The following is a 15,193-nucleotide window of genomic DNA, read 5'->3' as shown; positions in this document are numbered from 1 at the left end:
ATGGCATTTGTTTTTGATCAAGTGACTTCATCGACGATTGGTTTGCAGATAAACTTTAACCAACGAAACGTTCATGTAAAAAAAAGTGAAACGCAAACTTTCGCCGTGTATTAAAGGGTAGAAAGTGCAACAACTCCGGTTTCGTGCAACAAAAATGGGAAGTGTGAATATCGATGTACAGCCCTTTGTCAAAAACATGTCTGAAGGATGCCACCCCCCCAAAGGAGTGCGGGTTAGTTATGTGGATGTTATAAGACCGCAAGCATGCACGATGCAGAAACCACAGACGTACCGTACAAGAATGTTTTTTGCCACACTGTTTTCAGCAGCCCACAAATATAGCCCCAGAAGACGGCCTTCAACAAAAACTTGTTCGGCATCGTCAGGGGTCGACAAACTGCGGCTCCGAAGCCGCATGCGGCTCTCTAAGGAGCGCTCCGTGACGTCATTCACGGGCTTTTCCAGCTCTCGAAATATTGACCTTTTTTCTTTCCGGAATTAGAAAAAAATGGTTCTTGTTATTTTTGTTGCCGACCCCTGGAATAGGGGGTTAGTGGTAAAGGTAGTGGCGTGGTGGCGAGTCCAACAGGTGTGTGTGTCTGTTCGTGAGCACCTATGAAAGCCGCAACAGCACACAAGGACTTGTGGGTGGTGGCGTGGTCAGAATTTTCCCTTTGACTCTCTCACACGATCATGTTGACACAACCACACCAGGAGGAACGTGAGACACAAAGACGGCTTCGTGACGTTATTAACGCACATTGCGGCTCTTGAAATATTTCGAAATTCTTACCGAATTATAAATAAACGGCTCTTCTTGTTATTTTGGTTTGCCGACCCCTGGGCTTGGTGGCCACGCATCCAAAGCAATTACTCAGACTCAACTCCTACCTCGCCTTCGAGATAGGGATGAGCTGGGACACGCTGCCGGTGATTTTGACCGAAGGCAGTATGACGACGATGCCGATGACGACGGTGAGAATGCACTGTCAAGGGAACGCAATAAGGTTTTAAAATGTGCAATGCAACATTGCACCACTTGTGTGTGTGCAGTGATGAAGCATACAAATGATGGTACCGTTTTGAATGACATTTTCCAGTTTTTCTACATGACAAGCGCTGGGTGGAGTAATGTAGTGAGGGGGGGGGACGGACATTTATTTATTTAATCTCATTGAAATATCTTACCTGGCAAATCCCTTGAGATGTAACATCTCTATAAAGTGAAATTTTTTTTTATTTTACCAGGTAAGGCCCACTGAGCTATATAGCTATTTTTCAGAAGTGACCTGGCCACAAAATGACAGCTGAACGAAGTGGCTCATCACGTGAAATTTTATAGCAGCCAAATACTCTAAAAGCATCATGTTTATAAATGTTTAGGGAACAACCGGAGGACCGGGGGGAAAAATCCACGCGATCACGGGGAAAACATGCAAACTCCAAACATACAGCAGGCGTCAAGGGTTGGGATCGAACCCACGCTTCGTGAATACCGCCGGGCGAGGGAGTTAACATCTCGCCAACGTGGCGCTCGTTTGTGGCAAGCACGTCCGAGGTGTCACGTGACACATACAAAGCAACACGAAACCACACACGGGTGTGGACCAATCAACTTAAAGGACAGTGCACATTATCAGAGTTATGTCTTTTGTTTGTATTATGACTGCAGGTATTGCGGTCTATGCAAGCATGACTCCTTGTAAAAAGGTGTCAGTTTTGTTGCCAGATAGAAGGGTAAAAAAAACCAATTATAAATAAATCATTATACCTTCATATTATGTGTAACCGTGTGTCAGCTATTCTGGCTATAAACTGTGCTGTAAAATGTTTTTGACGAAATACCGATTATTATTGAATGTGCTCCCCCTCCCCATCCACCTGTATTTAACAGCATGAATTGAGTATTTAAAATCTAGTTGTACAGAATCGCCTTAAATTTTGACTTAAAACTTTCGTGACTGCAGGAAATCATATTCTTGGTTCTTTCGGAAAAGTCACGAAGATAGAAAATGAAAAATTAAATAAAATTTTAATTAAAATAACAAATAATTTTAGTTTAATTTGATTTTCTATCTAAATGACTTTACCGAAAGAACCAAGAACAAAATCACCTTATTGAAAAAGGGTTTCTCCATAGCAATACATGATCTCTCTAAAGGGCCGTAAAAGACCCCACCGGTCAGTTGATAATCATTTTCTACGAGACAATCTCTACCAAATTATGAGCAGCGCCATGACAACCACCTTCAATTGAAAACGAATTTCTTTAGGGAAATTTAAAAATATTTTTTTTCGAACAGTTTTTGTGTGTGTTCAGTTTGTTGTCCTTCCCCCGCACCTCCGTTTAAGCACGGTTGGTTACGTACGGTGCGAAAGAAGATGGCTCTCCGTAGTACTGTACTGTAGACTATTCTCCAGATCATAACAGTAAAAAAATGTAGGATGCATTTAATAATCATGAGACTAGGGTAATTATGATAACTTAGAGCCCTCTGCAATTCAACCTCTAATCGACGTGTCAGTCGGCCAGTGCAGGTTAGTGGAGCCGGGGGGGGGGGGGGGTTCGGAACTGGTTAAGATATCAAAGCCATTGATATTAGTTGTGGCCGGGAATCGAACTCGGGTCACCAGGTTCAAAGCGCAGGGCTTAAATCACTGTGCCGCCACCACTCCTCCTCTGTGCTGTGCGTTATTTAAAAAAAGATCCAAGACCATGATGTAACCACAACCACATACGTTGACGGTGCTCATTCCAAAACAACCACCGTCGTTCGCAATTAAGTGATGGTGACATCACCACGACGCTTGTGCCAAGCTAGGTGCACCTTAAGGCCACGTGAAGTGTCGAAGGCTTGCTGACAGGTCATGGAACAGACCCAGGTGCAATGGGTTGATTAACTGAGATGACTTGCAGATGCACCTGTGCTCCCCACTCTGGCAACTTGTTGCGTTTTAACCGACCGGCGCTCCGCTCGTTGTGAACGTCGTTCCCTCTGCCCTAAAGTTGTTGCTGCAGGGCGACTGCCTCCAACTGCCCAGTAGCAGCGTCCTTCACGAGCCTCCTCCATAGAGGTCGATCTCGACACCGCTGGTACCAGTCATCGGCAAGTCCACTCGGCTCCACATCCTTCTTTACCACATCAGTCCATCTCTTTTTCTAATCTGTACCGTGCCCTTTAAGTCCCCTCTATCCAGCCAACATATTCCAAACACCCACCAATACATACGACACCTGTAGTGTACAGTGTAATGAAAGTAAACTTCGGAAAGTTAAACAAATTAAACATTAACAAGCAATATATCAAGTGTACAACATTTCTTATCTGCAATTGATGAAATAATTGATAGTACTACTATATTTTAGCCCTCGCAAAAAAAAATATATACTTGCCTTCCTACAAATGCCTCCTACGGTTGCCACACCAGCCGTAATCTACCCACTGCTGGATGACTCTGGCTATCGCCTGATGAAGCTGGTTGTAATCACCAGGGAAACCTCGTACTTGAATTGTAAATGTTGCGAGTATATTGTCCAAAACACCAGTGCGCTCAAGTAGTAAATAATTAGTTACTACTTGATCAGTTACTACTTGAGCACACAAGATGTGCCAATTATAATTGGCACGTTTTGTTTACGTGACAAACCCTTTCTAATTGGCCGTCAGGTGGTGGCGGGTTCTAATGACCAATTTATATTTACACAATCTAACCCAAAACAAACCCTTCATTATGAATAATATTGGTTGCGAAAGCCTACTGCTGTGTTAAACTATACGGACCAATGGCAATCATCGATCATTTCTTGCAATGTGTCTCAACAGTCAAGGTTACGCGTTTAACCTATATTCTCTCTGTAACCACATTCTCTAAACCGCCTCTCCGTCTGTTAAAATCTAGTTTCCACACTTTTCAGTTTTTGTTCCACTTGCAGAACTGCTGTTAACCAGAAATGTCAATAATGCTCAAAAATCTTCCTTGTCCTCCCCGAAGACATCCGTGTCATGGGTAATGGGGGCTGGGTAAATTCCACATCAGATAATCGTCGCGAGGATTCAAAGTTTCCGGCATAACTACAAAAATAAACTTAAACCATAAACATCGTAATGCCGATGACCAAATCACCCAGAATGCACCCCATCTTATCAGATCTCAGAAGTGAAGCAGGCAAGAAGCCTGGGTTAGTCATTTGGATGGGCGATTAACGTGCAAGCCCTGTTGGTTGTCACAGCTGACTGAGGAGTTGTACCAAGTTCGTGGGCAAGAGAGGGCAGTGGTGCAAAATCTTACGTTACATACATACGCTACACCAACATATGTTCAACTTCTTTCGCACTGTACATAGCCAACCGTGCTAATCAGAGATGCGGAGGGACGACGACAACATTTGTTTTATTATGCTGTCCCACCGTTCTCTCAACTCTCGCATTTGCCACTGTGGTAAAGTATGTGGAGGTCACCTCAACGACCTGCAATGCCGTGGAGGGGAGGGGGAGGCCCTCGTCCAGGAGTGGATTGATAAAAGGTCCTAGCGCGCCGTTGAGAGCTACGCTCCGTCACCAGAGCGGACATGCAAACAGAAATATGCTCTGATAAACGCGTTGTCTTTGAGAAAAAAGCATGCACTGATAATATATGCATCGTCTCAAAGAACATGTTTTTGTTTGCATGTTCACCACAAGTACGTGTGGTTAATGCAGACAGGATTCCTTGCAAAAGGTTTCCGTTTGGTGTTTTAACTTCTTAACGCCTGTTTTATTGCCAGAAAGGGTAAAACCTATTCTTATAGATTTGAAGCTTTCGTGACTGCAAGGATTCATACTCTTAGGTTATTTCGGTAAAGTCACGTAGGTAAAAAATAATAAAATAATAATAAATGAAAATAACTCAATTAAATCACGACGTTTCAGAGGCAACACAAGTCTATGTCTTCAGGTGGGACAGTACATTTAGCTGTGACGGTCCCACCTGAAGATGGAGACTTGTGTTGCCTCCGAAACGTCGTGATTTAATTTAGTTATTTTCAGTAATTATTATTTTATTTTATCATTATTTTTTACCTACGCGACTTTACCCGAAAAAACCTAAGAGTACCCATTCTTATATTTTGATGCTGGCACAAAAAGGGTCCCGCATTGAGATTATCCTCGGTTTGTTGAGCTTCTCACCACGTTAAGCAAAATAAAACTTGAAACGTGACGTCAGCCGTGGCCCAGAATCGAACTTGGGTGATTGGAGTCATAGTGGAAGTACGCGAACCATGTTGTGGCTGCTCTCACAGGCGAGAACACGGCAGCATGCACTCATATTTGTAATTCCCTTCCCCTTTTAAGTTGAAAATTGTGGATAAGGATCACATTCACCAACAATGCGTCTGCATCTTAAACATGCACACGAGACGAACATTAATTTGGACAGCTGCCTATTCTCACCTGCGTACATACGTCTCAACAACATATAAAAGCGTGTAAAATTTTGTATACTTGTTCATGTGATGCATATTTATATATTATATACCCTTAAATTGTGAGGAGTTGAAAACACTGTCACGTTAATGAACAGCAGTTTGTCAAATCCACTGCGAAATGAATGCCTCCCCATGCCAGCCACAGAGGGTTATTTTTTTTTACCATACTTCACCACACTGCTGGGTACGAACCGGAGTTCAGATATCACTCGATCACTGATGGTCAGCCAGTGCGGTAACCCGAATTTTTTTTTTCACAGGCTCCGCGTGATAAGGAATTAATGAATGAGAAATGCACGACCATGCCCCCCTGACATGCCCATGAATCAGAATCTCTATTTAAACAGGAGGAATCTGATGAGCTATAAAGCTTTTTCATAGATTCTAGATTTGAAGCTTTCGTGACTGCAAGGATTCATACTCTTAGTTCTTTCGGTAAAGTCACGTAGGTAAAAAATGAAATTAAAATTAATACAAATAAAATAAAAATCACGACGTTTCGGAGGCAACACAAGTCTGATGACGGAGGCTTGTGTTGTCTCCGAAACGTCGTGATTTTTATTTTATTTTTATTAATTTTAATTTCATTTTTTACCTACGTGACTTTACCGAAAGAACTAAGAGTACTTTTCATAGATATCCACTAGCTAACACCTTCTTGTCGTGTAGTTCAGAGCCGTGAGCCAGACACTTTTCCACCGCTCCGCATGTTAAATCAGTGATTACTTGTGTACAGTAACGTGTATTCAATTCACTTCCTTTAAGAGCAGCTACGAACATGTCAAGACCAGACGCCTGTTTTTGCAAGGGAGACCAGGGACAAACGCATCCTTACAGCAAAAGGTGTCTGTGCAACAAATTAACGTGCAGAATTAAGCACATGGCGTGTATGTTGAACATCTTTCACACCGTATGTAGACGATGCTACTTCCATACAGTGGTGCACTGCATGGAAGTAGACGCGTTCCAGTGAAACAGGAACTCTAAAGATAAGGGTTTCATTTTAACTACACTGTGGAGATAAGATTGTATAAAGCTGGCCAAATAAAGTGAATCATATAATTTAAGGCCAGATATTGTTTTTCAACTAAAGATAGTTTTCATTTTGCATGAACTCTTTTTATCAGTGACCTTAAAGAGCATAAACTCTTTACAAACATGTGTTCCTCTTTTGCAAGTTTAGCTTCAAAATATTTCCGTGTTGACATTGGCACACATCAGCTAGTTGCTCTTAAACTAGTCCTAAATCCTGCCAAAACCAAGGTGCTATGCTTCTCACCAGGACTAAAGCGGGAAGTTATTTTCCCCAAATTACATTCCTTAAATAATGATCAAATAGAGCAAGTTAAGATCTATAAGTATCTTGGGATCATCCTGGATTCAAAACTGAATTTTGAAGATCACATTGATTATATTGGGAAAAAGACAAAAATTAAAATTGGTTTTCTATATCGACACAAGCACTGCTTCCCCCCTATGTTCCGTTTGGAATTGATTAAAGCTACCATACTGCCTCTACTTGATTACTGTGACATTGTTTATAAATCAGCCCCAAGTACTGTACTGAAGAAGCTTGACTCAATGTATCACTCGGCCTTAAGATTTGCATTGAACTGCCCATATAGGACTCACCACTGTGACCTCTACATTGGGTCAAACTTAACATCTCTGAATGTTCGACGGCTTGTGCACCAGATCTTATTTATTCATGATGTACTTGCAAAATAATCTGCAGATTACCTGCTGGATCTCATCTCTGTTTCAAAGAACAAATTTGACCTAAGGTCTACACTCATTTACCAGCTTAATATTCCCTATTGCCGTACATATACTGGAGGAAGGGCCTTTGCTATTGATGCCCCCAGGGTCTGGAATGCTGTTGCCAATAAATTGAAACTTGAGTCACTACCTATGAGATCTTCACTCAAAACTGCTCTAGAGGAGTTGTACACCCCTAGCTGCCAGTGCTATTCAGTGACCTAAAATAAAATGTTTCGCTCTGGATGATCGCTACAAAGTATGACCTGTGTTTTGATTTAGTGTGCTGATCTTAAAGGTGGAGTGACTCATGCAGCCAGCTATGGCTGCAGGGTTTTGGTAGTACATGTTGTTTATGCCATTTATTGTGAAAATTCTGTCACAGTTCCTATGATTGCTTTTTCATTGCTTTCATGGCTTTATTTTGGTGATTTCGAAAAGTGTATTGGTTTAGCCATGTTTGTTTGTTGTAGTACAGAGTTAGACTGATGGCCTTAATCTAAGCTGTCTTGTGGTTGTTGTTGTTGTTGTTTGACTTGCATCCCACTGGGATTTTTGCACACAGCGTTGGTGTACGGTGTTTTTTCTGCAATATTTTGCTGTCTTTTCTTGGATTTTCTGTTTGCACTTAGTCACATATTCACTTTAAGATGTTTTTTGTTCATGTTTTTGTTTTTTGTTTGTTGCGGTTGCACCCGATTCAAGAGCTGAATGGCTCACAGGGCTATACCTAATAAATGAACTTGAACTTGAATAAGGCTATGGTGTGCACTATGGATACGGAAGCGGTTTAGATGGCTTTTTTAAGTTGCATTTTTGCGCTCTTGAAATTCCAAATGTGTCAATACAAAATGAATAGCAATGGCTCGATTCTGGTAAGGACTAGAATTAGACTTGTACTCGAGTTTTGGAAGAGAAGAATGACGTAACATTTCGATTGAAAGCTTTCGTGACTGCAGGGATTCATCTTCTTGGTTTTTTCGGTAAAGTCACGTAGAAGGGAAATGATAAAATAAACATAATTAAATAATAATAAATTCTCACGACGTTTCGGCCACAACACAAGCAGCCGTCCTCAGGTGAAGAAACAAGAGCTATCGGAAAAACTTTACCGAAAGAACCAAGAAAATGACATAACACTTTAGATGGTGAGAGAGACAGTGAATATGGGATAGAGTTGAGGTTCCCATATTGTTTAAAGTGTTTGGACAGGTTTAGCGGTTATGCTTCAGACCTGGTGTGTTAGGATAGGAGATCAAGGTAACAATCGTGATAGTGGATGGGTGAGAGATAGGGGCATGGTTGGTGTTAGGGTTATTGTAAGAGATAGGCATAAGGCTAGTGTTAAGCGGTAGAGTTAATAAAAGGGGAAGGGTTAGTGTTAGGATGAGCTTAAGAGGGGTTAAGAGATACAGAATTGAGTCAGTATTAAGGCCAGAGATAGTGATCATTATATACAGCCCTTATCAAAACACTCTTGGATTTTCTGACAGTACTTTACCACACTGGTTGAGTATTGATTTCTGAAGGTGTGGTGCAAAGACATGGGAGAACAGCAGTTATACTTCATCATTAGACCTCCTTTGCCAGTACCAATATAATAATAGGGTTTTTCCCCTTTTTTCTTGCAACAAAACTGAAACCATTTTACAAGGATTCATGTCTGCATTAACCACAATACTTGCAGTCAAAATGCAAACAGAAACACACTATGATAATATGTGCATTGTCCTTGAAACTGATTGGTCCACACCAAGGGACGGCTTTCTTTTGAGCCTCGACCCAATTGGTGCTCGACCAGAGGACGCCAAAAGGCGTACAGCTCAAAGACAATGCACTATCAAAGCAATGAGGGCTTGGGGTGAGCATCTACATCACTAGCTAGTACCAAAATATCCATGCACGATCTAGGCTCAACCCTGCTTAGCTTCCAAGATCCGATGAGATCAGGCACATTCTGGGAAAGAGCTATATAGCTCAGCCGGCCTTACCTGGTAAACAAAAATAATCTTTAGTTTAATATGTCCATATTGAGCGCCGGGCAGTGAAGGAGAGAACGGTTACGATGTTGGGGATGAGAGGGTGATGAAAGGGGAGGGAAGAGAGAGGAAGGAGCTGGCTTTAACTGCACAGAGGAAAGACTTCATCTTCTTGGTTCTTTCGGTAAAGTCACGTAGAAGGGAAATAATAAAAAATAAAACATAAGAACATTTAATTCTCACGACGTTTCGGCCACAACACAAGCAGCCGTCCTCAGGTGAAGAATTTACCGAAAGAACCAAGAAGATGAATCCCTGTAGTCACGAAAGCTTTAAATAGAGGAAAGGCTTTCTGTGTTTATTTTTATAGGGGAAATGTCGAGGGGTAAATAAAGGGGGCGGGAGTAGCCACACATTAGCCACGTGATTTCGGGGAAGCTTGAGCTGACATGGACAAACATTAAAAAAAATGTACGTTTCAAATCGGGAAGTGATTAAATTAGCATTATTCGTTTCAAAGAGGGCGGACCAAACTGATGTGAACAATTGCAGACACATTAGTCTATCACAAAAATATAAACTCTTCACAATGGTCATAGAGAACCAAATAATGAACAATTTATAATCCAACCATCCACACAAATGTAAGCTGGATTTGCAAAAAAAGTTTTCTACCAATGACCATATACACATTGTACTACCAATCAGATCCTCGAAGAGACAAATTAATAATCTGTATATTTATATATACAGGTAGTCCCCGAGATACGATGTTTCCGACTTACGATATTTCGATCTTACGATGGCGATACGACAAAATTGCCATCAACAACCTGAAAAAACTTTCTATTAAATTGCAGTTCATATAGGTAGGCTAAGAATTTACCTTGTTTTTTTCATTAACATTTTACTGTGCAATACAATATTGTAATTAATAAATGCATACAGTATACAGTTAATACAGTACGTACTGTAAATTGCTCTGTTTTGCTAAATTATCACCATTCTTTAAGACTCCTGGGGTCGTCGTAACGCATCTCCATCGTAAGTAGAGGACTACCTGTAATAACGACTGGCGTTAGTAATCTCTAAACAGGCATTCGAGTTGGTGAAGGTTGATGTAGTCATCCAGATTCACACATTTCTATATAGCCACTATAATCACCCAGGAATGTCTGTCCTTAACGCTCGTGACGTCACTCCACATCGACCAGCCCCCCTCATTAATATTAATTAGCGGGTGACGTCACTCCACATGGAGTACCCTCCCCCCTCATTAATAATCATGAGCAGGTAACGTCAAATGGACCCCCCCCCCCCCATTATTATTACCGATTATAATGGGCCAAGAATGTCTGTGTGCAACGCTCATGACGTCACTCCACGTCGACCAGCCCCCCTCATTAATATTAATTAGCGGGTGACGTCACTCCACATGGGGGGGGGCGAGGTGCCTCCTCCCCCCTCCTCAGCGTCAACTTACAACCCTCACTACAAAGGCAGAAGAACCCTCACGTCATCACGCGATCTCCGTAACGCTGTTGAGACATCGAAGTAATAAGTCATATTTAAAAAACTTTTTTTAAAAACACGCTTTTATTAAATGTACCCTACTAGTAATGGAAAAACTCCACGACTCCATGAAGTGGCCCCGAAGCTTGCCACAACGTAAGGGACCGTGGCCAATTAAAGCCAACGTGAGTTGAGCGTGGACAATAACATCCAAGCCTAAATATAACATTTAAAAAATAATGTTTAAAAATATATATTTTTAATGATAGTATTGTCATCAGTATGACATAAGTATACCAAGTTTGCAGTCGATACCACATTGGGAAGTGGGTTAAAATTGAGTTACAAGATTTGAGGATACAACAACAGAGTGAGTTAATAAAAAGCGTGTAATAATAAAAAGGACGTCATGATGAACAAGGGATAATAACCTTAAAATGAAATAAGTCTGTGTCACCGTGCCCTTACAAACTGCACACGCATTTATGCAATGAATATATCACGTCACGGTCTACTTTTCGCTTGCAAATTTCAAATTTACTGCAATACACCCGTCCTTGGACGGGCAAAAAGGCGAGTAACAAATGGTAAAGAATTATAGGAAATGAGTCAACAACCTAACAATGTAGGGCTGAAAAGCTGGGTTAATGAAAACGTGAGCAAAAAAAAAACAAGTCACATAGCAACTAAAGAAAAGAAAATGCTTATTGACTTTGACGAAGACAACATAGTACTGATGTTTACATCTAGGAGCAAATCATCAAAGATTTGACAGGAGATCAAAATGATCAGGCAGGAAGGAGTGCTTTTGTAAATGTGTAATCAATAATCAAAATAACATAAGGGACGTCTCTGAGGATAGTGTTACATCAGTACATATGAGATCAACAATAGTCGCCAGACAATATGCTGACCCAACAAAATGGAACAGAAACTGAAAAGTACACAACAAAGCAATGCGCATGCTGGACATTACTGAGAAACACAAAGACAGAGAACAAATAACAGAATTAGCGGCTTTACAATTGATTGAAGTAGACAAAGTGTAGCCTTGGGCAAGGCACCATCGCCAGAAGGGGATGATGGTCACTGGTCAAAAGTGACCTGGAGTGCCACTGTGGCTAGGAGATGTTAACTACCTCGCCTGGTATACAGGAAGTCATGGGTTCGATCCCAACCCTGACAGCCTGTGTATTTGGAGTTTGCATGTTCTCAACGTGGTCGCGTTGATTTTTCTCCGCACCCCTCCTGGTTTCCCCTACACATTTAGACTCAACCATGCGTTTAGGGATTTTGGCTGCTGTCAATTTCCATGTGGCAAGCCACTTCTTTTGGCTATCATTTGTGGCCAGGTCGCTTCTGAAAAAATAATAGCTATATTAGCTCAGCGAGCCTTACCTGGGTAAAGTAAAAAAAAAGTTTATAATTTTTGTGATAGTTTATAACAGAATGGCATCAAGACGTAGGCAACGCCCAAAGGAACGTCAAACCACGGAGATGGAGCGATGAAAACTCAGCCAGTGTGGAGCCGAATTGTTGCACCATCGACCGTGGGGCCATGGAGGGATGGCGATGGCATAGGGGAGGGGGTCTTGGTCCAGCAGTGGATGAAGTTGATACAAAAAGCCCCCCCCCCCAACATGAGTGAGTTGCTGGCTGTCGGCAACGTGACGTTCACAAAAAAACACGCGTACGGTTGCGTACTAAATTCGCGGCTGAGTCGACCTAGGCGACGGTCCCACAACCGGCTTGGACTTCCAAGAGATAATCCTGCACCAGAGGTTGCGAGCAGACGGGCCAAGGCAACAGTCGATCATTCTTACGACTGAAACGGATCAAAGATAGGGCATTACTAAGTTATGTAATAATATAACCATGTGCCAATATGACCCCGATCTGACTTGTTCGATCCGGAAGCTTATCTGGGAAGTGCCTCGAATGGGTGACCACCATGCTTAACAGGCGCTATAGGCTGCCAGGCCAGGGCAGGGCAGTACAATCCAATGTTGTAATGCACCTCCTATGCGTCCACGTCTATTGATCCCAACGCAAACCCGCACTTTGGTGCCCGACCAGGGCAGGGCAGTACAATCCATTGTTGTACTGCACCTCCTATGCCCCCACGTCTATTGATCCCAACGCAAACCCGCACTTTGGTGCCCGGCCAGGGCAGGGCAGTACAATGCATTGTTGTACTGCACCTCCTATGGGTCCACGTCTATTGATCCCAACGCAAAGCCGCACTTTGACTTAAATAAAATCGTGACAATCGAATCGCAAATGGTATCGAACAACTTGAACGCGACGGCATTTAACTTAAATCTATCGCCACTTTTGTGGCACTCTATATTGCCTTACTATGATCGCCACGGCGTAACATGATATCCACTCGTATATTCTAGAAGGGATAGATTGCTGTGACTAATAGAATACATTCTGACCACATGTATTATCTGATGTGAGATTTCATTACATTCTTAGCGTGTTCTATCAGGGCTAAAGAGCGGTCTGTGCGAGTGAGGTCAATACATAAGACGTGTTCGAGAAGCGATTTTAAACACAACTCATGTGCGTGATCATCAGGGGAGAGAGAGAGAGACTGGTTGGTTTACATTCTTGCCGTGTTCCAGAAGGGTGAGAGAAAGCAACTTTTTGAATTACAATCTAAGCCAACAAAAGTGGCAAAACCTCTAAGCGCCGTCCACTTTAAAACCCCACGACGTCAAATCGTGAAGTTATATCCAGACTAATCAACACTGTAACGATGTCCTGAGATAAATATACGGTGTTGTGTGTGTATATGACATTTGCCACAATATAAACGGTGAATATGTACCAACAATTGGGACACACTCCCCAAAAAACAGGTTTGAATATTTGCCCACCGTCAAAATAAAAATGTTAACAGCTCAAGAGATGAAATTGGCCTTCGGCTACTGGGGATGCATCCGAGACAACCTCGCATTGTTAAACATTTACAGAGCAATAGATCTGTGTGTGTATATGTATAAAACCGGTGAAGCAAACACATCTAGTGTGGATAAACACGCCACTCAACTGAGCTTAGCGGTACAGTACTAAGGCACACACACACACAAATCGACACGGTATGAACGTTTGCACCGCTCACACGAAAGCCACCACCACCATCATCATCATCCACTTACCGAGGGCCGATAAAATAGTTAAAGCCAGGATACGCGCGTGTGTGTGTGTGTGCAGGGCGTGATGGTCACGATGTCAATGAATAGGAAGGAACGGCAGGGAGAGAGCGAGCGAGCGAGCGACGTTCATATAGGACGCGTCACGGTGACGCCGAGGGGTACAACACACCCAGACGTGGCTCGCCATGCCAGATCCGCGGGGCTTTTTTACCTTCAGACGTTGAATTTCGTTTCAACTGCAGCGCGTTTCGTTTCAACTGCAGCGCGTTTCGTTTGCGGATTATAAGACGCGCACGATGGTAAGAGCGCCCCCTCCCCCACACCAATTTGTTTTTGGTGTCAATAAAGATATACAAATCGCACACGCACGGATCCTTACCGGATTATAAGACGCACCACCCCACTCACATAAACAGTTTTTGGTGTCAATAAAGATATTCAAATCGCACGAATCCTTACCGGATTATAAGACGCACTCAATAGTAAGACACACCACCCCACCCACTCACATCAATTGTTTTTGGTGTCAATAAAGATATACAAATCGCACACGCACGGATCCTTACCGGATTATAAGACGCACTCAATAGTAAGACGCATCACCCCACCCCCTCACAACCAATTGTTTTTGGTGTCAATAAAGATATACAAATCGCACGAATCCTTACCGGATTATAAGACGCACCAAGACGCACCCTCCACCACCAACCCCATCCCACCAATGTTTTGTTGGTGTCAATAAAGATATACAAATCACACACGCGAATCAATATCGGATTATAACACGCACCTCCCCCCAACCCCCCCCCCCACCAACTTGTACCCGGTGTCAATACAGAAGTAGTACAAACCTGGTCACACTTGCCTTACCCTACGGGACGATACGACTCATCCATAACACGGTGGGTGGTGTGTAGGGGGTGAGGAGCGCGTCTTACAATCCGGAGCACGTGGGAGTGATGGTGCGTGGGAAATGTTATTCTAATACATTCTGGGAGTCGTGTTAGAAATAAAGAATAAATTTAAAGACAGTACGAGGAAGCCTTGAACAAGTCTCTTCCAGCCCATTCACAGCAGAGTCAGCAACTCGTCGTCTCTACGTGACGGGGAACTTAACCGCATGAACATATATCACGGGACTTATACTGGTAGGGGAACCTCCTGGTTACACCAGCCTACAGGGGATTATTGTGTCCGTCCGTCCGTCGTGCAGGGAGGGGCTGGGTGGGGAGGGGCTGGGTGGGGCTGGGTGGGGGCTGGGTGGGGAGGGGCTGGGTGGGGAGGGGATGGTCACCCCGTGGTGCCCTTATAAA

The 15,193-nt window shown here is 42.8% G+C and overlaps 1 protein-coding gene across 3 annotated transcripts in view; it reads right to left on the bottom strand.

Annotated features, from left to right (window-relative positions):
• Positions 1-13,961, bottom strand: part of LOC144943689 (protein FAM3C-like) — a 41,075-nt gene extending 27,114 nt beyond the window's left edge. The window contains exons 1-2 of one of the 3 annotated variants that reach the window (XM_078871425.1): positions 13,884-13,921; positions 892-986 (exon numbers count right to left, since the gene is read on the bottom strand). The gene's annotated coding sequence lies outside the window, so the exon portion shown is untranslated. Of the gene's footprint in view, positions 1-793; positions 850-891; positions 987-13,883 lie in introns of those variants that run through there. The other 2 variants (XM_078871426.1, XM_078871427.1) reach the window with 2 other exon arrangements.
• Between the last annotated feature and the right edge of the window lie 1,232 nt (positions 13,962-15,193).

This window comes from Lampetra fluviatilis, chromosome 32, assembly GCF_964198595.1.
Source record: "Lampetra fluviatilis chromosome 32, kcLamFluv1.1, whole genome shotgun sequence".
In the NCBI taxonomy this organism is placed as follows: Eukaryota; Metazoa; Chordata; class Hyperoartia; order Petromyzontiformes; family Petromyzontidae; genus Lampetra; species Lampetra fluviatilis.
Note: the sequence above shows the minus strand (reverse complement) of the source record. Positions and strands in the feature narration are given on the sequence as shown.